The sequence below is a fragment of the Lotus japonicus genome, chromosome 3 (assembly GCF_012489685.1).
Source record: "Lotus japonicus ecotype B-129 chromosome 3, LjGifu_v1.2".
NCBI lineage: Eukaryota > Viridiplantae > Streptophyta > Magnoliopsida > Fabales > Fabaceae > Lotus > Lotus japonicus.
Window position 1 is genome coordinate 32,043,077 of NC_080043.1, and position 5,356 is coordinate 32,048,432.

Here is a 5,356-nt window from a genome sequence, read left to right on the forward strand (position 1 = left end):
TTATTGGCCGACAATGAAGAAGGACTGTCTTGAGTATGTTAAGAAATGTGAAAAATGCCAAGTCTTCTCTGACTTGCACAAGGCTCCGCCAGAAGAGTTAACAACCATGATGGCGCCTTGGCCATTTGCTATGTGGGGGGTTGACATTTTGGGACCATTCCCAGTAGAGAAGGCACAAATGAAGTATATCATCGTGGCGGTTGATTACTTCACTAAATGGATAGAAGCCGAGGCGGTGGCAACTATCACGGCTGCCAAGGTCAGGAGCTTCTTGTGGCGAAGGATTGTTTGTAGATTTGGGGTCCCCAGGGCGTTAGTAATGGATAATGGAACACAATTCACAAGTAATGTTACCCGGGAATTTTGTACAGAAATGGGAATCGAGATGCGATTTGCCTCTGTAGAACATCCACAAACCAATGGGCAGGCTGAATCGGCTAACAAGGTTATCCTGAAAGGTTTAAAGAAGAAACTGGATGAAGCAAAAGGGCTTTGGGCGGAGGAACTACCAGGCGTTCTTTGGGCATACAACACCACTGAACAGTCAAGCACAAAGGAAACCCCGTATCGTTTAACTTATGGGACTGACGCCATGCTCCCAGTTGAAATTGAAAACCAAAATTGGCGAGTGGTTCGGTTTAATGAGAATGACAACGGGGAAAATTTAATAGCAAATCTAATCATGCTGCCCGAGGAACAACGTGAGGCTCACATAAGGAATGAGGCGGGAAAAGTGAAGGTTGCAAGAAAATTCTCAACGAAAGTAGTGCCTAGAAAAATGAGGGTAGGAGACTTAGTGCTCCGAAAAAATACAATACCCGATAAACACAACAAACTTTCACCCAACTGGGGCGGGCCTTACAGGATTATAGGCGATGTTGGAGGAGGAGCTTATAAGTTGGAACAACTAAACGGTCAAAAGGTTCCACGAACATGGAACGCCTCTCATCTAAAGCAGTATTTTAGTTAATAGAAACAACCAAAGGTGAATGAAGTCGCACTCTTTTTTCCTTTCTTTGGAGAGGTTTTTAATGAGGCGGCATGTAAAAAGAATGGGACAATTGTTCTCATGTGAAAGAAAATTAATGAAAAGGTTATTTCAACAAAATCGCCTGTATTTTTTAATTCAATGTAATTTATATTACGAGTTCATGCAATGCAAATCGTATCAAAGTATGCAATACTGCGAGTAAACCTTTCGGAATAAGAAAGTGTCGCCATCAAATGTTAAAAGCCTTGGCAATTCTAGTGGCCACTAGAAACCAAGCCTCGTCGAAAAATCGGCTAAGGTATGCAAACCAAAGTAACAACAAAAGTTAGTAACAACTCAAGGTAACAACTAATGAACTTAAAATGGTATCCATTAAAAGTAAGGCAAAGAGGGCGACGCCCGTACATGATTTGGAATGATGATAAAAGACAGGGCAATGCCCAAAGCAAAATTTTAACTTCATGAAATAAAAGAAGAAATTCAAGCCAGGTTCTCATTGTTGGCGTTGTTGCCCTGGCTTGTCCCAGCTTGAGGGTCTTCCTTCTCGTGATCCTCGTTCTTGTGCTGCTCATTCCCATCCTCGCCATCTTCTTCAGGCTCACTTTCATCATCGAATTGGGGAAGGAGGTCGAGGCTAATGTCATCATCACCAACTACTTGACCATCCTTGATCTCCTTCAGCCACCCAATACGGGAAAGATCAAAGCCCGGCTCAACCACACTAATCTGCTCTTTGGCCGCCAGAAAGCCTTGAGCAAACTGGAGAGAAGCACGCCCCAAGATGGAAGCATTTAGGCGTTCGTACTTCTTTTCCAGTTTTTGGCACTTGGCCTGAACAGCAGTGTGTTTGTCGTTGATAGTTTCTTTCAGAGATGTGGTCTTTTGAAGAAGCAAGTCAGAAGCCGCCAAGTCATCAGTTAACTTAGCACACCTCTCCTCAGCAGCCTTCAGGTTTTTGTTGGCGGTCTCAGCATCGGCTTTTGCTTGCTCATAGGCAGTCTTATAGTCAGCCGCCTTCTTTTCATAACGGTTCTTGGTTGCTATCAACTCCTTCACGCACTGAGCCATTCCCGCCACAGTACTGGCGGCAGAGAGCGCATGATGGATCGCCACAGAAGCAATGTTGGGAGGGCCTTGACCGAAAACATCCTTGTGAATCCGGTTGTCAAAGGTACGATTCATAAAATCCAATCCGTTGAAGCGAGGATCAGATAGGTTCAGCAAAGGGGGAAGAGCCTCGCCACCAATAGCTGAGCTAGGGCCAGCTTGGATGAATGGAGTTGAAGGGCGGTTGATCAGTGCGCCTGAATCCGGTTGATGTGGCGGGACATTGTCATGCCCCTTCTTTTTCTCAGTCGGACGACCTTTTGGATCAAGAGTTGATTGGTGAAGAGGTTTAACACCAGCAGCGCTCGAAGTTTTTTGGCGCTTTGGGTCCCTGACGTTATCAGAGCCCGAAGTACCTTCATTCTTTTTCTTTTGCTCAGTCTCGGCGGCCCTTTTCTTCGCCGCCGCAGCAGACTGGGCGAGGTATTCCTTCATCTTGATGGGGTTGGCTTCAACCTTGCTTTTTCCCATCGTGGCTGCATGGAAAACATCAATTAGGCGAGGTACATAAACAAAAAGAAAAACAAGTTGTGCAAAAATTATAAACTTACTAAAAAATTGATTTAAAGTGCCGGATTTCGACGCTTCAATCAAGTCATGACCAGAGATTACTGGTAATGTGCGGAGGTAATCGGCGATGGCTTGCTCGGATTCATCCAAGGCGTCGTATGAAACGGATATTTTTCGGCGAGGGTTTTTTGTCCAGTAAAAGGGGAAGAGAGGGTGGTTATTGGAATCTCGAAACAAGTTATTCATTTCAGGCGACTCCATGACTTTGAAATATTTTTTCTGCCACACTTTGTAATGGCTTTTAAGGGCGGTGAATTGGCTCATGTTCTTGCTAGCCAAAAGGGGAACCCACTTGACAGATGTAGGTTTTGTGGTGACTGTCTTATAAAAAAGGAAAAACAAGGGATAGGTGGGAGTGCAACTCAAATGTTCACAGAGAATTTCAAAGCAGCGTATGAAACCCCAGGCGTTGGGCTGGAGTTGACAAGGCGCCACGTTCAAAAAGGTAAGAACGTGGCATATGAAGGGCGAGAAAGGGAGTTTGATATTCAAATCCAAGAAAAAATAACCATAAACAAAAAAGAAATCGGGCGATTCATCAGTGGGTTCCTTGCGAAAAAGAACGCAATCGTCCTCGCCACATGGAAGAACATTTAACAGGTGATCTTCGTTATTTGAGGTGGCGGGATTTATCTTTGTAAACCCTTGAGAAGATATTCGAAGCGAACTGATGCTCCCAAGGCTACCCCAGATGGAGCGCCAAAGACACTTATCTTCAACTAAATGCGCATTGGAACGCCATTCGGGCGAAGACAAATCTCCATTAGAGGAGAGAATAGAATCAACGGAGCCGGCGGGACCGGAATCCTCGTGAGTGGAGGGCGAGGATTGTATTTCGATAACGGTGGGTGCAGAAACTTCCCCCTCCGTAGAAGGGGAAGTGAGCTCTAAGGAGGAAATGCTAAAATTTTGTGTCGACATGCTGGGAAATTTCATAAAAATAAAAAAGAAGATGAACAGGTCCAAACACAAAGAAAGAAGAAGACACAGTGTCAAGAAAAGAGAAAGGGGAAGGACTCACCGGAGGAAGAAGCGGAGGATTGAGTAAAGAGAACGTCGGCGATGGGGGAGCACCGCGCAATGACGACGGCCGGAGTGAGCAAGGTTCACCGGAGAACAAAGAAGAGAGGGAAAGCTGCGATGAAAAAGTTTTCAGAGCAAAGGTTTTCAGAAAAGTGAAAAGTGAAAGGTAAAAAGGGTATTTATAGAAGAAAAAGGAAGAGAGAGAATGAGTGGGAAAGACTGCGAAGGATCGTGGGATCGTGGGATTTGAAATTTGAAAAGGTATGAAACGAAAAGACATAACTCCTCGAGACGCACAACTGCATTTATGGCAAATGATAGCAAAATCCCGGAAAAGAAGGATACGTGCGTCAGTTGAAAAGACGTGTTTGACAGGTGTGATAACGGCGAGATATCGACAAAGATAAAAAATGGCGACATATAAAGGAGCATGAAAATGGCGAGAATTCATAAGCAAGAATGTGACGACAGGCCCATGACTACAAAGAATGGCGATATACTGTAAAGACGTCTCGACTCAAGGAACCTAAGTCTCATGTCTTGGGGGCATGTGGACTGGGCGGGACACCTACACAAATGAAAGAACGGCGACACAATTATCAGAAGAACGAAGTAAATGATAAAGGTAGGGGACGAAGCAACGTATAAAGACATTTCGACTCAACTTACTTAAGCCTCATGTCTTGGGGGCATGTGGACTGGGCGGGATATAAGTATCCCTTATTCCCGCCCAAATCGAGCATTTAGATGAATGAAAGCAGCCATGGCGGGGTTATAGAACAACGTCGAAGCCCGTCCGCCTTCTGGATGGGTCCACGCGCCAGCTGAAAGATTCCTTTAGTTTTGTCTTATATGTATAGAGGCTTGGGCCCCAGTTGTCAGGCCCAAGTACAGTGACAGTCCATGTTATGATCATTCCCTCTATAAAAGGAGAGGTCAACCCCTTGTAAAAAGGACCTTTCAAACATTTAATGAGAATATTCCTTTTGTGATATTTTTAGCACTCTGCTAGGGTTTACTTTCTGTCAGTTTCCGACATCAGAACTCCCTAGTACGGAACAACTTCCATGGTGCTAAATCTTTAGCAAAGTAAACCTATTAATTGAAAGTAATAGCCTTAGTTCTTTAAGCCATAAATACTCAATTAATCCATTAAAAGGTCAACATTCAAACTAACACAACTAGGTATTGCCCTCATTCCTAAGGAAGCAAAGCTCCCAATCAAACCCTTTTCAAAACCCTAACTCAAACCAATTTTTCAATTGTGTAAGAATTAGATAGACAAACCCACATGCATTTGGATGCGATAATGCATAGAAAAGAGCTTCATGGAGAAAAAGAACAACTCATATATCTGACTGAAATGTATCAAAACATAGAGTTAGGTTAACTACATCATCTCCTAGTACTCCCTTCGTTCCAGAAAAATTGTTGTTTAAGGTTGTGACACAAATAGTAAGATGATAATTATTAATAGTACAATGTTACTAAGACACCCCTTTTTAATTTTACTAGTAACATGTGCAACTATTAAATTCTACCTTGGATAAAGATGAATGTAGCTGAAAGAGAAAAGTTGTGGTTGGTTAATATTGAAGATGATAAGTGAGAGAAAATTTATTAAATGAGGGTATAAATGGAAAAAATTAGAAACAAACGCATTAG